This window comes from Siniperca chuatsi, linkage group LG2 (genome assembly GCF_020085105.1).
Source record: "Siniperca chuatsi isolate FFG_IHB_CAS linkage group LG2, ASM2008510v1, whole genome shotgun sequence".
NCBI lineage: Eukaryota > Metazoa > Chordata > Actinopteri > Centrarchiformes > Sinipercidae > Siniperca > Siniperca chuatsi.
The window spans coordinates 17,965,731-17,987,096 of NC_058043.1; the positions used below are offsets into that span (position 1 = coordinate 17,965,731).

A 21,366-nucleotide genomic window follows, 5' to 3' on the forward strand; every position below is an offset into this window, starting at 1 on the left:
TATTCTTCCTCCCTCTTGTGTCTAGTAGTTTTGCTTCCTGTCTTTGATTGCTTTCATTGTTTTCACCCATGTCAATTAGTTCCACCTGTGTCTTGTTGTCTCCCCTACCTGATTGTATTTAGTCTGTGTTCTTCCTGGGTTCTATGTCAGATTGTCACTTTGTTTCTTTCAAGCACCCTGGTTTCTTGGGTCTGTTAGTTGTGGAGTTTTTGTTTTCCTTGTATCTTGCTTGTCTGTCTGTGGATTTCACCTACTCACCATTAGACTTGTGTTTCTGTTTTGGACTGCTTACCTGTTCAGACTTGCCATTGCCTGCCATTTTCAGTGTAAGCCTTTTTTGTTAATAAAATTATTGATCAGCACCAGCTCTACCTGCTAGTTGCATTTTGGTCCAGGCAAAAGTTAATCACTATTTTCAGTGTTTTGTTTGTTTTCTGAGGATGTGGAGATCAGATATGACGCCCCAAAGTCTGGAGAGGTTGGAAAAGGAAATTGTACAGTATGCACATTGATTTAGAAGCAATATTTCAAAAGATAGAAACGAGGTGAAAGGCATTGCCTACTGAGCCTCAGTTCTAAAATGGGCCGTCCAGTGGAAACCGCACTCATCAGATCAAGGCTAATCTAGGTTGACGGACTGACCAGGCCTGAGCTTCGCTAATGAATCATGCTGAATACATGTTGTGTGTGAAGAACAACTGAAGCATGACCAGCGCCACCTCCCATCAAATTCCCTCTCTCACTCACCTTTTCCCCTCCGACCCCGGCAGTACGCCTACCGGGGTCAGCCAGAGAGGAGATTATAGGAATGTAATGTCACCACAGAGATGCGAATAGAATGAGAGAAAGATGTCTACCGAGGACACTCAGCATAGTGACAAATCTCTGACACAGAGGAAGTGAGGCAAACCCAGTCTGTGCTTTGCTGCGTAAACTTGAGTTTAATTGGTTAGGCAATGTGATGTGAGCGTGTATGTATGATTTGTGTATGCAAGGGTGACGCTGTTTCACAAATGAGGAAATTGAATGTGAATATCTTTATGTAGCTGCCAGACAGAACAGAGCAGAAAGAGAAGAACAGACAATTAAAGTAACGTGAGTATTCTCATAGTGCATATAAAAGGCACTAAAGCTAAAATGCAAATGTGAATATATTTTACTATGCCGCAGGGACATTAAGACACAGATGCACTGTCAAAGAGGGTTATGGTTAGTGTTGTGTTACTTCATTAGCTCTTAATGACACTGCACTGAGGTCATGGGGACAGCCCATCCTACTTTTGTGTTTGCATAAACAGGAAATTAATCTGATCGAGACTGCTGCTACTTCTACACAACCTTGACACACACTCATCTATAACAAACCACACACACACATTTACTCCCAGCTCAGTAATTAGCCCCAAGTCTCCCTTCTCCACAGGCCAGGAGGCAGGAGACTGAATATTGAAGTGCAAGCTATCCTGTCCTGGAAAAGGTGTGTGGGTGCTCACTGGGCCGTGACGGACTGCAGAGCCAGAGAGCTAGCCTAGTTCTCACACTGCTTTCAGCAGACAAGGTTAGTTCTGCTTCATGCTTGATCAAAGGAGGAATTGACCCCCTGCTATAAACACATAGCAGGGGGTTCCTCAGAGAGGGAGCATCCCATAAGGATTAAGAGTTCAACAGTTTCCTGGTGTATAGCCAGGTTGCGTTTGTTTCCCAGGAGTGAAAAACAAAGCATTTCATGATTTTTGTTTAATCAACAGTGGTCCTGTACATCTCTTACAGACACATGATGGACAACTTATTTTGTGCTATCTGGATTCTTTATTCCTCTTGCACACTTTTATTTAGTCTCATTCATTCCACTTACACTGAATGTAACAAAATACTTTAAAATGATACTTCATTCAAAATATGTATTTGGATTATAAAAGACTTCGCCACAGTTGGCTTGTAAAAAGTGTTTAGCTCACTCCATCATTATAGATTATAGACGTGATACGTTTTCACCAATGAAAACATTCAAAATATTAATAGAAACATTTTGAAAAACCTTTGGATCATATTCTAGTTCTCAGCTGTCCATCTGTTTGCTGTGTATGTTGCAAACAAGACTAAGAGTCTATAGCCACACTAGCGGTTCTGTGAGGTTGTACTTTGGCACAGTGGTGCTTTGAGCTAAATGCTAACGGCAGCATGCTAGAATGCTTGCAATGACAATGCTAACATGCTGATGTTAAGCAGGTATATTCACCATGTTTGTTTAGTGTGTTAGCATGCTAAGCTTTGCTAATTAGCACTAAATACAAAGTACAGCTGAGGAATGAATGAAAACAGAAAGACACACGACTGACATTTAAGTATGAGAACAGATGACATGATAAACGAAGTGGCATTGTAGTTGTCAGAAGAAATCTTTTCGTCTGGTATTTAGGGCTTTAGCGAAATCTTGATTCACTTCTGGTCTGTCCTCATCGTAACTGGATTTGCCCTTTTCACCACATGAGCTGAATCAATAGAGGGATTGTGTCACACAGTGACTCACTCACATTATTTTCTGTGGGCATGTTGAGTGTAAGGTGGCATCTCTAATCCTCTAATTGTACTACTTCTTCTGTGAATTGCCAATAAATGTTTTCTGGCCCTGTGTGCTGACAGCTGACCTTCCTCCTACGCAGTCTGTTGTGGTTCTGCTGTAGTTACCTCTGCGGGATACAGTGTCAGTGTTTTTGTTTTTAGTAAAGATTTCACTGGAAAAGATGGATGGAATTACGCTGCCAGTAAACTCGGTGGAGAATCCTTTCCTCACCAGAGGAAATGGCAGACACCCTTTTGCAGCTATAAACACTCCTCCCCAGGGTTACAATCACCTTCTTGGAAAGTTCCACATGCGGTCCGCAGTGCAGTAAAACTACTCTTACGTGCTGCTTTCTTATATAAAGTAATGACAACCCCTTAACTTACAGTTTCCCTCTTTTCTCCCCTTGTTTTAAAGTTGCTAAAGGATAAAGCTGACAGTATTCTATATTTTTGTTATTGTCAATAAATCTCATAAAAAGAACAAAACCAGCCATGTTTTAGTCCATCTCTCAGTACTTTCTGATTTCCCTCAACCTGTCTGCGGTACTCAGCCTCAAGTCCATTAGTTCCTACTGAAGACGTAAATCTTTCAAAATGGGTCACAAATGTTTAGTTTTATTTTTTTCTCAGTCTCAGTAATTTCCTAAAACAGCAGGGCACTGTAATTAGTTAATAGTATTTGCTGGGGACTATTTTTAGCTACAAAGACATGAGCTATATCAGGCTTCTGTTACAAAGACAATACTTGCTAGCAGGATCAATTCATTGCTGGTCATTTTATGGATTTGTTGACATTGAGAAAAATATAGAATATCACCAGACTTATCCTATAAAATCAGCCTATAAAATCCACACTATAAAAAAACAAACAAGATAACAGTATCTTTAGAAAGTTTTGAATCTTCATCTGGAATTTGAAATAAAGTTCTATAGTTTAAAACAATGTTTGGCAGCATGGCATGAGTTTGTAATGAGTGACCCACCTGCAGGCAGCTGCTTGTTGAGGGATTTTAACCTCAAAACAAATGTAACATCCTTTACTGTTAATAATAGAACTGTAGATGTTACCAGTCAAAAATGATGGCATAAGAGACTGAACAGATTTGAGTCAAGAGAATGGCAGGAGTAGACAAGTTTTAAGGGTTTTAAGGGGGCAAGCAGAAGAACATAAACTCTGAGGAATCACCAGACAGATCATCGAGAGGTCACCTGCCATTCACTGTTGTTATTATTGGCATTTTGCCAGTATGGGTTGGGTAACGAGTCTTTATTTTAGTTTAATTCAGGTGAAGTTTTATAAAGCATTGAATTATTTAGTATTTTTCTAATACACTTTGTTCACAGATGTCATGCCCAGTATTAAAAAGCTTGGAAATTAGAAAACTAAAAAGATTAACAAATTAAAAAAGATCACATTGATGTGAAAAGATGATAAGCATACAACAAGAATAGGAGTAATGATAACAAGGATTTTAATTATTATTACCTAACATCACAATCCGGTCAAAAAGCAATGAACATTTCATTACATAAGTGCCCCCAGTCTAACTTTCCCATCTGTTTCTAAACCAGACAGGCAATGACTTTAAGCATCTCCCAAATTGACAAGACCTCCTGTGTCCCACACAGATGTGCCCTCCGCCTCATCTGCCTCATTTCACCTTGCCTAGCTACCTCTTCTGTCCCACCTTTGAGCCTATAGCAGGAAGCCTGTGCCTATCCTGTGCCGTGTGCTGAGGAGGAGACAGGGAGATGGATTAATGCGCTTGCGGCTATGCGCAGGATGTGTCCTTTGTGAAGTGTGTGTTAAAATGAGGGGTGCAGGGCTTTGTGTGTGAAGTTTGCAAAGAATGATTGTTTTAATAGTTAGAGAAAACTCAAATGAAAGTTTTCTGAAATTTACAACATAAATGGTAGCACGAATGTGCGTGCATTGGTATATGCAAAGTCTTTGCAACTAATTTCACATGACTTTTCACTGCACTCCGACTCATCATTGGGTGCTGGCGGGTGTCCACTGAGGCAACAGTTTGTATTTTTGGAGGGCACGGATGCGTTTATTTTGGAGTGAATGACAGAGAAAAGGTGAGAGGATGAGAAAAGACAAATACAAAATTGGAGAGTGACAGAGTAAGAAAGTGAGATGAAATATTGTTCCTCTGTGGCTGATGTAAAAACCAGTGCTGTTGCCTTGAGTGTCAGCCCTCCTGATAAAACATCTATGCTTTTGCCACTGGCCTTTCGCCCAGGACAGAAAATCTTGACTCTGCAACAATGGAACACCTGTGTTATCAGGTGTACATTGAAGAACACATGCCAAGATTAAAAAGAACAGATTTCCTCCTGTATGTGTAAGATTATTCATCTCATGCATGCTATACTGGGCTGCTGCAGATCAGTTTCGTAAGGCATATGAATCAGTTTAAGCATGAAATGAAAAACTGATCCAAGATTATTAAGTGATAAAATACCAGACAGGAGCGTCTCTACTGGCGGAGCAAAGCCTTATAGATCTACATCTCATCACTTCATGATGTAAGACTACAGATTGCAAACTATATAAATTGTTCCATGATCCCCAGAAATCGCCCTGCATCCTGCTACTGTCACCTTATTTTCTATGTAATAGGGGTTTTAGAGCTCTTCTGCAGTGTTCCATATATGCAGATCTAATACTGTGAAGTATGTAGAATATGTCAATAAATGCAAGTATTTTCCGGTTATTACCACTTTACTGTATATTGTAAAATGCATTACTATTTATTTTCTCTATATATGTAGATCATACATACGTATCTCTTTGTGTGATTTGGGAGAAGTGGAAGTGTGTCCCATTTTCTGTAGTGTGTGTTTTTAAAAAAAATTCATTTAAGAATTTGATTTATAAATCAATGTAGGATTGTACATGGCGGCAGATGTCATAATCCCCCTAATTAAGGGCTAACAGAGTTACAGCAGCTTATGTTAATACGTATTTTGCAAAAATAGGCCTGCTTGATGTATAGTTGAATGAAAGTACTGTTGACAGAAATCTGTTATGGTCAAATAGGCCAAATTATATTATCTACTTTTGTTGTTCATCTTATAACTTCATTTCAGCAGCATGTGCTGTTCACAGAGTGTACCACTGCTAATGTGGAGGCAGTATTAGATGTAATAAGATCGTATTTATTTGCCTAATACTGCAGTACATGTTTTGTCAGCAATTTATTAATTGGGTTGTGGACGTGATAGTCGGAAAGTAGGTTGCTTTGTTTTTGGACTTTTTGTAGTTTTGTTGGAAAATGTATACTCAGCATTCTGGATCTAGCTTATATGAAATTCTGGTATTTTGTAAGAATAATTTTATACTGTATATTTAAATATATACATTTTTCAATATAGGTCAGAATGGGATAAGGGATAACTGAATGTTGAGAGACAAGTGAATGGGTGACGTATACTTGTGAGCGTTTACTACTTATTTTTTATACTAAAGAGCAAATTTGTTTGCATCCTATCAAAAATGATTCAGATGAGGTGAAATGAGCTGAACCTTAAATGGACTGTGTGCCGTCCCCCTCTGCACTCTCTGCTGAGTCTGAGAGACAGGCAGGTCTTCCTCACAGCATGTGCCCGTCTGTCTGTATAAGCCTGCTGTGGGACCCCTGAGTAGGATGGAGAAGTTTTCCTCCAGGCAGTAAAAAAAAAAAAAAAAACACACAGCCTGCATGGCTGAGCCTTACTAATGGAATAAGTATGGTATCTGTGATTCTGAGATGTACAATCCTGATATACAGTGGGCATTTTTGTGTGGGCCTGAAATGTAGCACACTGGCAAGACTCATAGCTCACAGCACAATCGCATCTCCACTCAGCGAAGACACATCACACCCAGCTGAAAATGACAAGTACTCAGAATCTGGCTTTGTTCTTGATACTTCTTTTTTTCTGGCTGGAGCTCCAGCTGTCTCTTGTTGTTATGCTCTTTGCTCACTGTGAAACTGGCAGCAGTGTTAGCAGGTGAATGAGAAAAAGAACAAAATATATCTTGCTGAATCACCACCAACTCTGTGAAAATGGACCATTTGGCAGCATAGTGCATAACAAAATCATTGTTCTTTTCATCTTTTATTATGGGCGTGGTGGTGTGTTCATTAAGAGGATAAATACCAGTAGAGAAAGATACCAGGTTTTGGTGGAGTAATCAATATGTCAATCAGTCTAGTCAAGTCAGGTTTAATTGCAATCAGAGCAAGTGATCAACATATGACGATGTGTTGACGATGACGATGAATGAATGATAGCAAATGATTGAGTAACTTCCAGTGAAAGCTTCGTAAGTCCAGTAACATTAGACTAGACATCATTACACCATTCTGAAGGAGAGGAATATCTCTTATCTGTCATTAAGCTCTGCTGTTTAGTCGCCCACTATCTCCATGGTAACAAAGTGCAAAGCCTCATCATACGGTAGGATCTCGGACCTGAAGCTTGATACGAGCCTGTGCCAAGCAGCTGACACTGAGGCCTGATAAGATGCCTTTACTGATCTGGTGTCTGCTGACAGCTAGTAACGTTCACTAATTTCCCCATCTCCAGTGACAGCGGCCCCGTTTGGTGTTTACCATAAAGAGCAGATGTCACAGGGTTCCTGTGACACGATTGGGTGTCAGCACTGAGTGGAGAGAGTTTACTGTGAACACCAAATGAAACAGGAGAGGCCTGGTTGCTGCCCATAATCCTATATGATGCCACATCAGTTCAACACTACAGTTCCAGTGTTAGACATTTAATGACATTCAAGACAGATAAGTCTGATAATCAGGTGTAATCACATAAAAAGGTACTGTGCAGTATTTTAGAGGAGTAGTTTGACATTTTAGGAAATACGCTTATTCGCTTTCTTGCTAAGAGTTAGATGAGTTCGATACCACTCTCGTGTCTATCCATTAAATATGAAATTACAGTGAGGAGACTATTAGCTGAGCTTAGTATAAGACTTGAAACAGGAGGAAACAGCTAGCCTGGCTCTGTCCTCTTTCTTTGTCTTTGGTCGAATGCAAAAATTTATTTTTAATTTTTTCTACTTTCTGTTGTCCAAAAAGGACAAAACAAAGAGCAAGCATGCCTAAATCATCGAAATGGTTCAGCCATTTGCACAATAAAGAAGGCCGAATACACTTAGCCGAGTTTTTATTCCCTGTACTAAACTTAGACACTGAGAACTGAATTGAAAGAATATCATGATTGATTTCTTATACTTCTTAAGTTCAACATATCCTTTTTTTTCAGAGAGTTAGATGAGAATCTTGATACCACTCTGATGTCTGTATGACAAATATGAAGCTATAGCCAGGATACATTTTAGTTTAGCACATTATATCTTGTTTGTTTTATCTGTACAAAAACCTAAGTGTTAAGACAGCAGTGTGTTGGAGGATTAAACAAAGGAGGTAAAACGTGTTAATTTGAGAGCTTCAGAGGTGCTAGTAGGTGGACTTTGTTAACTTTAGACAGAGCCAGGTTACCTGTTTCCAGTCTTTATGCTAAGCTAACCGGCTGCTGTGGCTGTAGCTTCATATTTAACAAACAAACATAAGAGTGGTCTCAATCTCCTCATTTAACCCTCAGCAAGAAAGCTTAGCTCCCAAAATGTCAAACTATTCCTTCAACATACATACAACAACATACTGTGTCTACTTCGATGAGTTGTCATTTGAAAGCTGAACTTCCGTCCATCCGTTGATGAAAGTTGTGTTGATCCACACTTCAGCAGCAGCCAAGTGTTTCTTGAGCTTTTCTGATAATTCCATCATTGCAGCAGAGAAGCTCTGGTCTGTCACATCTCACCTCTCTGTACGTAAAATTGCTTATGCATCAAAACTAAAATGATCTTAACTGGTCCCAGTGTGCCAGGCCCACCACCAGGCCATGACAACAAATTCACCAGGTTACAATTATAGAAAGTGCTGCACCACCGGATGCCTGGCAGAATCTCCTACTGTACCATAACACGGTCAGCTTCGTATATAAAATCTGTGATGAGAAAACAGAATATACAGAGACAGAAATGGCCCACAGTCTTGTTTTAAAAGCACTTGGGCCTCAGCAGCTCCTGTGGAGAATTAAGCATCCAGCTGACACAGCACTAAATATCCAAACTCGGTGTAACAGCATAGCAGATCCCAACTTTAGATTCAGTCCTTCAAGATCTGTTGCTTATTTGTTTGTGTGTGTAATGAAATTGTCCAAAAGTGTTAAATGGGATGAAAATATCCATCGATACGCACCACTTTTCTTCAGAAACACCATGTTGAATACTCAAGTTAGATTTTTCACATGGCAAATCAAATCTAAGAATATTCATCTTACACTAACACAGATGCAAGGTGTAACATAAAACCATCTATTTTTCATTCTGTAGAAGTGAAACACCTGTGTGTACCAGAGTCTCCTCTTAAATGATTCAGTAGGAGTTGAAGGGCAGACCAGTGAACTTCCTGCCTGACCACAGCATGTGTGTGTGTGTGTGCGCGTCTCTATCAGTACGTACAGTATGTCTCCTACATAAGTGTCAGACCACTAAAATGTTCTTAAATACCTCAATGAAATGTTAAAATGAAGTTGTGTAATAATGATCATAGAGCAAGAAAACACAATTAGTTTTCTGTCCTCCAACTCTACCAAGTAAGAAAGACAGACACTGAGAGTTTGACATTAACAACAACAACAGTTCAGAGGGAACTAACCTTTAAAAGATGAACACTCATTTTGAGCTTAGAGGCCTGAGATACAAAAATAAAATATTCATTACAACTGACTTTGCGATGGAGCCTTTCAATGCAGGCTAAAAATAACAAAAGGTGAGAATGGGAACATACTATACTTACAGTCCACTATACTGTACATCAAATTGTGTGTTTGCGTTTACAGTGAAAATGGGAGATTTTTGGTGTTCGTCAGGGCCACAGTGCCTTTCAGTTGTGCTGCAATAACAGTGGACAGAGATTGTAATGAGACAGAAAAGCCCAGCTGTCTGTCACAACATATGGTAAATGCAAACAATGGCAGGCAGCTGCATGCCATCTGTGTGAATGACTGAACCAGGATTTGCACACTGATGATCAAAAACAGGGCTAGCTCCTTCAGTGCTGAATGCAGAGGGATTAATTGTCATTTAATGATGGAGGAGGAAAGAAGACCCAGGCTTACCCTCTCTGCCTCTTTCACACTATCTTCCTTCTCCTCTCTTTCTCTCACACATATACATTAACACTTACATGCACAGAGTGAACACAGATCCCTTCGTGGGGAGACTGCGGTACCTTGGCTTACAGCTCAGCTGATAGTTTCCATGGTGACGTGAGGCTTTTTAGCATTTGCATAACAGATGCAGCAAGGTATTCACCAAAACAGGACACAGAAAACAGAGGCCAGGGGACATGTGATCATACTGAACCACACAGCTCAGTTCCATCAGTTCAGATCACTGATTGACACTGAGGATTTCTGGTAACACTGAGAGGTGAGTTCAGTAAACTCAGGCTTCAGTAAGCCAGTGTAGCTCTCTGATTTGTAGAAATCAATGCACCAGTAGCATCAGTTCATTCTAAATAACTCTCAAAAGTTTGACAGGCTGTTTCCTGCTTCTTCTCTAAAGCCCACATTCAGTCTCTCCTACATCAACACAGAAACATTTTATTTTTGATTTGATTTCTGACAATATAGTCCTTAGTAGTTGGTAAGGAAAAAGTTCAAGCTCGTGCCACTCTGTGCAAATTCTAAGAAAACTATTCTTACTAGAGCTGAAAATATTAAAAAAATGAATCATTTTTTAAGCAAAAATGCCAAACGTTACCTAGTTCCAGCTTCTCAAATGTGAGGATTTACTACTTTTCTTCATCTTATGCAATTGTAAATTACATTACTTTGTAGTTTTAGGGAGGTGATTGGCTGCCAAAATCATACAGTAAATGTAAATATATCAAACATGGGTTACATATTATATATGGGTTAGTAGCTGTAATTATTTGCTCATTGTGTCCAGACTAAATCTTGCCATCATAATACTGTTGGAATAAGAAATGTCTGCAGAGCGTTAGCGACTGGCACAGAGCCAGTATCGACTGTAGCAGACTGAGGTGGAGCATCCCAGTTGTATAAAGTGGGAGTGACAGTGACAATGATTTGCAAGTGGAACAAAACCCTAAATTATAGAGGGATGTGTTTAATGCTGCTGCCGTCCTCCGGATCCCGGAGCTGAGACATTCGGCAGAGAGAAAGACGCAAGTCTCTGGTCAGATTTGAGTTGGTACAATCCAACTATGCCAGACAAAATTAGGATTTAAAAAAACACATTTCTGTCTCATAATGCTGTGTTCTCACTTTAGTTTCCCAGGCCTGAAGATCAGATGGTGAGCTACACTCCCTAAAAAAAAGGCTAAACACATGTCAGACTGGTGCTTGATGCTCCACACACTACCTATATCCATCCAGCCTGATGTAAACTGGCCGACAGTCAAACATGCTGGCCCAGCCAGTCACTGCCATACATGGAGATTCTGACCCCAGATTAATACACACTTCTCCCTCTGCTTCTCATGACCCTCACTATGCTCTCCTCAAGACAACATTGCCACACAGTCCCCATTACGGATCAAACCATACTTTAGGTTGAGTAAACAGCTCTTCATTGCCTGTCCAATGGTCAGTCATAGCGCTTCGCTTTATGAAAGAAATCAATCACGGAGCCATTTTAATTTGCAGCTGTTATCCTTCCCACTCTTTGAGAATCCTGTTTGTTCACAGTGAGTATGTTTCACAACAAGAATTGCAAGAATTTCTGTAATCACTTTTTAGCATTAGACTCTGAGAATGAGAGATCACACTGAGATTAGAAAGCAAATCCTTAGAGATTTGGCAACGCTGTTGTTGGCATTATCCAGAGAGCTGAAGTTTCCATGGGATAGCCCCTGGGATTTCCGTTTAATTCTGATTTTGATCTGGGCAGAGGGTTGATGAAGAGACTCTAATGAGCAGCCTCCTCCTCTCATTTTCTCAAAGCTCTGTCTTGCTAGAAACCCACTGTGCTGACCATAAGAGGAACTGTATTACATAAAGGCATAATAAGATAAAAATTACTTGGACATGCTGTGTTCATCACCACTTTGTCTTAGATGGCAAAGACAGGAGGATGATATCTGTCAAAGTTAATTACAAGTCCTACATAACATATAACACAAGGTAGCTTCTATTAGCCTAATTAGTTATTTGAGTTATTTTATGGCAGTAGGTAAGCAACCGTATGGCAAGCCTGTCAAGCTTTGGATATCTCTACATGTTGAAGCTGTGTGCATGGGGCTGTAGTAATGTTAATACTATGCATTTAGTATTAGAGTCTGGTGTCTTATTTTAGCCTTTCCAAAACCAAAAACACAAGCGCAAAAGTGCAAGGAATGAATTAAATAGTGTGTTTATCTGCTCTAATGTAAGCTACAATTAGTTAGCATGTCTGGCTAACTAGCTTAGCCTATTACTTTTAGTAACATGAGCATTACTTCCAAGGCCAAGGAGAACATTATTAACTAACTACATTATTTAGTGGGGTTACAGGTTACGTTAAAAAAGCCTTGTTCACGACTCGATAACGTTATAGGCTCTCTCCTGCTCTTTATTGGATTTGGTAAAGTTGGCACTCCAGACACTCCAGCAGCTTTACCTGAGATAACGTTACTCTGCCAAACACATCGATTAGTCCTAAAAGCCTTTTCTATCGTCACGTTAAACGTGATAACATACTGTTTAAAAATACTTATATTAACTGGTGAGGATGCTGACCTTTTGCCTGTGAACTGGTAGCTTAGCCTCAGCCTTTTAACACAATATCATGTAGCCAGCCATCAATTGCATATTTAAGAACCCTTTCACTCATTTTAAAATTAGCTGGAAACATTAAAAAGTTTTCAATCAATTCATTGAGCTAACATTAGCCAAATTAGCTAGCTAGCCACAGCTGATAAAACGGCTGCCAGCTAGAAATGAGAAGACTTCTTTTGTCTACCACTGTCTAAGAAAAGCTGCTATCGTTATCATTAGAAACTGCATGTGGGCTGTGCGAGAAAGCAAAGCTTGACAGGTACAACATTAAGTAAGAGGGCAGGGCTTAGCGAACGGTCAATTAATCAATCAATTCATCCGTCCCTCAGCCAGTGAATTTAACAGTTCTTTGTCTGACTCTCCTCAGCTTTGGGCCTCAGCACACTCACACAGTGAGACTTCCCAAACCGTCCCAGTTTGTGTGTTTCTGTCCTCAGAGAGTTGCATCTAGAACCACAAATGTGTTAATGTAACGACAAGTGAGTCAAGTTTCCCACAGATCCCTAACCCTTTTAATTTACATCACACTGCTCAGTTTACACAGCATGCTCAGCTTTTGCTCTCATGGGAGATGGAGCTGCCTGAGGTAATGTGAGAGGTCGACATCACACACAGGATGGGACAGCCAGATGACGATTTTCTAACAATTATGAGCATATAATGATGATCATATAAACTAAGTGGACAGGACACAAAGCATTTTGCTCCTCTGGATTCTTTGCCCTCTCGCCTTCCATAATTTCCTAACCTTCAACCTGTGACCCACATCCTCTCCTCTCCTGGCCCACTTAAGACCAACATGCTTATACAGTACATCTACTGTATAAGCCTATATCTGGCCTATATCTCACACCAGACAGAGGTAAGGTGATGTGCTTGTGGCTGCCGTCTGGTAGGCGGAGGAAGGAGCAAGCGAAATGAGAGCAGCGAGTAGGCTGAGGCTTTGGCAGTAGACTGGGGAGAACAGGGACCCCTGGGACTGCTGCCTGGAGATAAGTGGGATAGTGATTGAAACTCACACAATCCACCCACTCTGCACTGCCAGACTATCAGCTACACTGGTTCTTAGTTTAACGCAGTGCGGTATGCTAAAGACAGAATGTAAATTCAGATAAATGCGTAGGGCTTATCCGGGATACTTTTAATGAGAAACACCTACATATGTCAATCATTCGATGTGGCCACAGGGTCTCAGGTGAGCTACCTGAGGAGGTGTACTGCTTTCAGCTGCTCCCAAGGGATTTCCTCTGTGGTGTCATCTGGCAAACAGAGTCATCTCGTATGGCTAAGCAAAGCACTACTCCGAAATGTAATTACAACAAATGAACATTAGTTCCTCCTCAGTCAGCACACCACAGGAGTCTCACATAATTACCATCAATATTAGCATACAAATACCACAAGGATGTGGCCTTGGATCCTCTCTCACATCCCCATATGTTCACACTGGATTCTACATATTTTAAACTGACTTTTGCTCTTCTCACTTAAATGTCTCTACATCACTGTACCAGTGGCTGACAGGCCTGGCAGTGCATCTGTTGTCCCATTTGCATCCCTATACGACAACTTACCGTAAACCCTGGGACCTGAAAATATGCATTTGATTGGCAGATGAACCCAGGCTTGCTCTACAAACACTTCTACAACAGAAACATTTTGAGAGACAGAAAGCATGTGCCTATATTCAGTTTTAAATAGAAGCAAATTTTTGCAGTGTTGACCCAGAAAAGCTTTTTTCTCACATCATGTCTCTTTTTCTCACTTTCACTCACTCAGACAAGCATGATAAGTACACACACCCACATACAGTATGTGGTACTGTAAATACAGACCACACAAACACACTCATACAGCGCAGTGTATCATGCAGACAGGTGTTGTAATCTGTGTGTTATTTCTATTTTATCTATGGGATCTTTTTAATGGGATTTAAGTATGTAGAGAATTTATGATTACAAAAAATATTTTTGCACATGAAGAGCCTATTGTCCATTTTATTCTCATCTAATACCAAATGCTACCTGCAGTGAAGTTTGTAGACGCTGAGTGCACAGCAGCACTGCCTCTGTAGGTCTATAACCTCCTCTTACTGTCTACTCTTTGGTACTTCAGTGGGGTTTCTGTGGAAAATCGTTTCTGAGATTCTTCAGAGGTCTATTTGTTCTGTGTCATCAAGTGCAAATGAAACACATTAGGTACCATTTACAGCAGCCATTAGGAAGAAAGTTCATACAAGTCCCTGTACTTTTGGATAAAGTGCACACGGGACACCATTGGCTAATCCTTCTTTAAAGAAAGAGTTTGTCATTTTGGGAAATATGGTTATTTGCTTTCTTGCAGAGAGTTAGATGAGAGGATCAATACCACTCACAACTTGTGTTAAGAAGATTCCTGACCTGAATCTTATTGAGATGCTGTGGCATGACCTTAAAAAGGCAGTTCATGCTCGAAAACCCTCCAATGTGGCTGAATTACAACAATTCTGCAAAGATGAGTGGGCCAAAATTCCTCCACAGCGCTGTAAAAGACTCATTACAAGTTATTGCAAACGCTTGATTGCAGTTGTTGCTGCTAAGGGTGGCCCAACCAGTTATTAGATTTAGGGGGCAATCACTTTTTCATACAGGGCCATGTAGGTTTGGATTTTGTTTTCCCTAAATAATAACAACCTTCATTTAAAAACTGCATTTTGTGTTTACTTGTGTTATCTTTCACTAATATTTAAATTTGTTTGATGATCTGAAACATTTAAGTGTGACAAAAATGCAAAAAAAAAAAAAAAGAAATCAGGAAGGGGGCAAACACTTTTTCACACCACTGTACTTTTTACCCGTTTCCAGTTTTTATGCTAAGGTAAGCTAAGTGACTGCTGGCTGTAGCTACATATTCAGCATACAGATGCAAGAGTAGTATCAATCTTCTCATCTAACTCTTGACAAGAAAGCAAATAAACGTATTTCCCAAAATGTTTAACTGTTCCTTTAAGTCTGAAAATTTTTATGAAAATGAAAAACTAAACAGATAGATGTAATTGCCTTTCTGCGCTTGCCTCTACATATAAATATTTTAATTATGTGACAGCACTTCCAGCTACAATGAGCAGCACTGAGTGCACTGTAAAACTACAGCCTTCTGACCACTCTCTGTCACCACAGACACTCTATCACACCAATCAGTTAAGTGCCAATCTATCTTACACTAAACCCCTCTTTCTCTCTCCCTCTGTATGAAAGAACACCTCTGCTGCACCCTCTGCTGATTTAGAAAATAAACAAACTTGTGAATCTGACTGCTGTTGGGAAATTAGATGATGTAGTCCAATGAAAAGGTTCTAGCTCGTCGTAAACAATCAACTAAATTACGTGTGTGTGTGTGTTTCGTGGGGAGAATGAGTGGGAAAATAATAAGAAAATGTGTTTGAAAGAAATCTGGAGAAAGGATGGCAAAATGTGCAAGGTAGTGCACGCATGTGTGTCTGTGTGTATGTGTATACGTGTGTGACAGCGTATTTATTTATAGAAGCCCCTTGGGAGAGGAGTGCCATTACTGTGCTAAGGTAGAAAATCTGGTGGGGCTGTGCTAGATGTCACACTAAGGTGGCTTCATCACTCCTTGCAAGCTGTGCCTCATTAGGATGAGCAACACCCTGTATAATAACAACTACACCTCTTCTGCATTGCAAACACAATTAACAAAACCTCACCAGAACTTCTCTGATAGTAGTTGTTGAAAAGACCACAGTTTCCACACAGTTTCTTCTGTAAATTCATGCTGGGCTTCTTGTTTTTCATACAAAATTCATTAAATAGCAAAGAGAAACATACTCCACCTTCAGTTTTTTTTCATGCTCTCTGTCACTATTGATTGCCTTGGTTTGAACAAGTAATTCTGTTCCATAAGAATGAAAGAGAGTAGGTGGACACATTGATCCAGAAATCGAACTGAACTCCCCATGTATCTGTCTCAGCAGGCAGACACGCTGCCTCAGTTCTGGTAACAGCTGCTCTTTTTGGGTCCACACAGGTGAGCACAGAGGTGGGAAGATCACAGCAAAGCGAAGGCAAGATCTTATCTCCCTGTGCTGGCTTAATCTGGGACAATCATTAGAGGTGGGGACACCTGAAAAAACCTCTTACCTCACTACCGCTCAAACCAACCTGACCTCAAGAGCTGCATTATCTCTATAAACCAGAACTTTCCTCAGAAACCAAGCATCACAAGCTCTGTGTGGGGGCTTGATGAGCTCAACCTCCTCATGCTGCAGAGAATCATTTGTGAAGTATATTTTGAAATGTGCAGCAGTCACACAATTGGATCTAAAGCTTTCTTCTGTCTACGTGAATTCACACATCTCACTCTGAATATGAGCTGTAAAATGAGAACTGCAGATGACGGGATTTAAACATGGCTCCTGCGTTTGCTCACTCTATTTGCTAAAGAGCAGAAGCTATTGAGTGAGACGTGTCTGGAGAACAATGGATATTTCTCTCACCCATCTGCCTCTACTTCTGCTGACATTTTCCCTCAGTTACATATCATGTGCAGCCTTTGTTTTACTCTGTTCATGAAGATCACCTCATTTATAAACTGTATTTGTGTCAGGTAGATAAACCCATTGGAAATGAAAAAGCCTGCTTTGTTTACTGTAATGTCACACCTAAACGTGTCACCAGCATCTATCAAAATGATGCAAGGCGATATGCTCACCACAACTGTAACCTGACACTTTGTTTAATTCAGCCTGTCTACCATGGCAGACGTGATGTCCCACAGTGAGAGACTTGTGTTAATTGAACCCTGTTGTTGACTGTTCGGCCATGGAGCTTTCAGGTGTTGGGTTCTGTATCAAGTTCAGGTAATTACTGTTCCTCAGTCTGGCAGCCGCTGTGAACTTGTGTTTGTTGGTGTTTAAATCTCTACATGCTGTGTCACAGTACTCTGTTTTGTATTTGTAGAAACACTTTTGGTACAGTCTGTATTGTTGTCCATGCAGCTCAGATACTGTCATCATGTAAGCCCCAGAACACTTTCTTTTAACAAAGCGCCTTTCTGCACAACACACACAACAATAAGCTAATGGACCTAGAAAGAAGAAACAGGCTGATTTGAATTTGTGTGCCGAACCTTATCTATCCTTGTGTATCATGTGACCAGACCCATCTCAAATAGGAAGCCTACAGGAGACAGCTATTATTCAAAAGATGCACTCTGCTCATTGTTAAACCATTACTGTGGAATAGTAATTATAGTATATTTTGTTATATTTTCTTTCCCTGAGAATAAACCATGCTCAGTCATTCAGAAATAGCTTTTTTGGAGAAGTTCTATGCAAGAGAGCAGCACTATAATTGCTTCAGTATAACTTGCATTACAATTTATAGTACTGTAATTTTTTCTCCCAGACTCAGCTAACTCTAAATATGACTTAAGCTTTCTCCTTCAACCATCTCAAATGACCAGAGGATATCATGGTTGAGGAGCAAAGACTAGGAGTAGGTGTAAGTATAGCATAGCTCTGGTACTGTAGCGAAACAAAAGGACAAAGGTCTAAACTTACTCAGTTACATTGTGCTTCTTTACTATTTTGCTTGACTGCTAAGTGACCCTGGATGAGGTGTACAATGACGAAGGCAGCTATTTAAAAATGCCAGAGACATCTTTTTCTTCTGCTGTCACCAATTGATGATAAGTAGGGTAAAGCACATGTAGCTCTTGAGTTTGGATAAGAAGCCAAAAGCGCAACATTGGAGAGCGTTGTCATGTAAAGGAAGAATCTGTGAAAGCTAAGAGATGGATTACAGGCTCCACAGAAAATATATCTGCGGTCATAAATGTTTTGGACAGACTATAGAATTTCATTGCATTATTCAGTCATGCCTGTCATTCCTGTAAGTGTGGCCGGTGGAAACTGACCTTTTCAGTCTCAGCCTGCTGAGTGAGTGCTGAAAACCTTGGTGTGGCGTGCAACTGTAGCATAAGAAGTAGTTTTAGCATGCAATGGCTTTGGGTTCTAATGTCTAACTCTCAGGAAACTTCTGTTTTACTTTGCGGTTGACCACTCGGCCCCACACCACTCTACATCTTCTTGAGTGATGTTCTCTCGCTGACAGGCCCGACTGAATAATGAATGAAGGTCTGCAGCAAAGTAGTCGTGTCTCCGTACCCTCGTGAATGATCTCTCACCTTTTTAAATATCAGCACGGTGAAGACCCCCAAAACCACAGACCTAGTTGTGCCAATGTGTGAAGAATATAAGGAAAGTCAGATAAGGCATTGTACTACAAATAAAGCATGGATTTTGTAGGTCTGTCAAACAGAGATGTCATGCACTTGGAGTCTGTGTGTGTCTGTGTGTGCATGTGTAGCACACAGTGTTGCCCCAGCTGGCTGGTGCGATAAGCTAATGTAGCATACTAGATCACCTCTTTCCATGGAAACTGCAGGGCAACACCAGAAGGACTTCAGTTGAATACCTCTTCTTGAAACCATATGCTCCAAACTGCAACTAGTAGAGAGCAGCCATCCGTACACATGAAATAGATTGATACATTAATTATTTCATCATCATGTCATTTGTTATTTCTACCAGCGCACATCACAATGCCAGTATTTGGCAAATGCACAGTCAAATCATGACATCTCAAGTTGTGGGCCAGAAAACCAAAACAATGAGCTGAAAGATGCTCAAGCGCTCTGTAGTGTGTAATGGTACACAAAAGTCACGGTATATACCTCGGTTATGGGGTCACGGTTCAGTTAGTTTTAGGTACAGCAGGGAAAACAAAAATATTTTTGCAATTTATTTAGAAAAATGTAAACATTCAACAAGGGCTCGTTGACCACAATTCTTACTGTAACAGTTAATGCATTCAAATACTGGCATATTGTCAATAAGAAAAAATAAACAACACGAATGTCAGTAATGCTTCATCGTAAAAAAAACTCTGACCTGTTGATGATTCCTGAACAACTGCAGAAGGCACATTGTAGTGGGGCTCAAGCACTTTGACCATATGCTTATATTCTGTATTCTCTACGGCCGAGTGTGGTCGCATATCTACAACGATAAACACTCCTATAGTGTTAGTTATTACTTTGGCCCGGTCCAACTCTGCATTGATAGGCTGCCTGAACGCTGTGGGGAGAAGGACTCGACTTCTAGTCCTTTTTTGTCTCGTTCTACTAATTGACACATTCAGGTGATGCCATCGTAAATGTAATGTTTGAAGTGTTTCCACAGACATACCTGACTGCAGTTGAACAATGTTGGCATACAGTTTGACACTAACTGTGCCCATTTTCACTGTAACTAACCAGGAAACCGTAATGCTCCCATACAGTGGATCTAAGTGTCCAGTAGGATCCTCCAGCTCTGGTCTCCCATTTGTGTTTGCCATTCAGGGGTAGCGACACTACATAAGCTTGACTAACCTGGCTAACCGGGCTAAGCCGACTAGTGCACTGCCAAAACGTTCTGGGTAAAACTTGCACTCTAGAATTTCTGTTCCGCATGTGCGAGTATCTGAGATTCAAGAGGCAGAGTAGCGCGGGTAGAGGGGACATAAAAGACGGAACCACGACTCAAGACCGTGGACATTTGTATCGCGGATTCGGTCTCAGTTTCAGAACCGTTACACCCCTATATAGAGCAGAGGAGAACTGCAGAGTTGGGTGATAATTTTCTGTGGGTTCATCATTACGGGAAACCCCTTTCACACACACTTCATTTGATCCATTGTTAATATAAAAATATAGTCGCTTTAAGAGTGAGACTCTGTGTATATGACAATGATTTTTAATTAAAGACAGCTTCTAATTTAACATGTTAATATTTGCAAAATCATATTGCTATTTTCATGTGAAAACCATATTATAACCTCAGATGGAGAATTTCATTATACAACCTCTAATCCTATAGAACCCTCTCCCCATGCACTGACTGAAACTAAGCAAACATACTTGAAGACTTTGTTTTCTCCAAGATGTAATCTTTTCAGACATGGTTCTCACCTGCCTACAATGTTCAAAATCTGTGAACCACAGGGGAAAAGGAAATAATGTATAGTCAGCCTGTGCATTAGGTCATTTACATCACGTCACATAATAAGTCAAACACAAAAGAGGTCTAGAAGGAGAAGACAATAGCTGGCAGGCAAGTGAGCAGTCTGTCCATGCTGGTAACACAGCACCTCCATCAATGAAGGAAGTCATTTATAGACTACAGGAACAGAATCCTGTTCTTCAAAACAGCGTTCCTTGATAATTTCTGAGGAAATGGAAGAGAAGTGCCTAGGTAAAACTTCAGTTCCTATCCATTAACAATACATTTCTTTAACATCTCAATAATTTGGAGAGTAGTAACATAGTTTTCAATAGGAGCATCTAAAGGTCCAGTTATAGGAAACTGGCTCTGATGCAATGTGGAAGCTATGATTGCAGCACAAGTCTTTGAAGTCTCTGAGAAAATCATTTCGGCTTAGCAAATAAGATGCACAAAGAACACAGAACACACTCTGGCCTATACACAAACAATTTAATCCTCATCTCTGCAGTTCACAGATGGGCAGATTGTCCCTATCGATTAGCAGCCACTCTGATGGGATGTGTTACTTCCTTAAGTGAATTTCCATTCATGTGCTTCCACATGCAGATCAAACGGCATCAAAGGCATGTTTTAAATCAGTAACGCTAATGTCTCTCTCAGTTTAGAGCAGAGCTACATTAGAGTCTGTGTGGTTGTGATTGTATAAGCATGATCTTCACATGCAGCCCAAAAATGAAGATTAAGCTAAAGATCATGCAATGAAGCTTAGCAGAAAAACAAAACAGGAAAGCATGCTAGCACTTTGCTATTTCGACCAAAGCCTTTCAACGTGCCAACCTTTACATCTGTGGCTGTAACTGGTGTCAACAGACTCCAAAGTATAAAGTAAGAGTATG

General features: G+C 40.3%; 1 protein-coding gene and 1 long non-coding RNA gene across 4 annotated transcripts in view; one reads left to right on the forward strand and one right to left on the reverse strand.

Annotated features, from left to right (window-relative positions):
* Positions 1–21,366, reverse strand: part of LOC122888659 (potassium voltage-gated channel subfamily B member 1-like) — a 38,634-nt gene that overhangs the window by 8,475 nt on the left and 8,793 nt on the right. The gene's annotated exons all lie outside the window — the stretch shown is intronic.
* LOC122888675 lies at positions 110–17,591 on the forward strand. 2 transcript variants are annotated; one of them, XR_006380757.1, is made up of 3 exons: positions 110–326; positions 1,424–1,558; positions 16,450–17,591. It is a non-coding gene; the product is annotated as an uncharacterized LOC122888675 (long non-coding RNA). The 2 variants fall into 2 exon arrangements; XR_006380758.1 differs by lacking the exon at positions 110–326 and adding an exon at positions 591–1,095.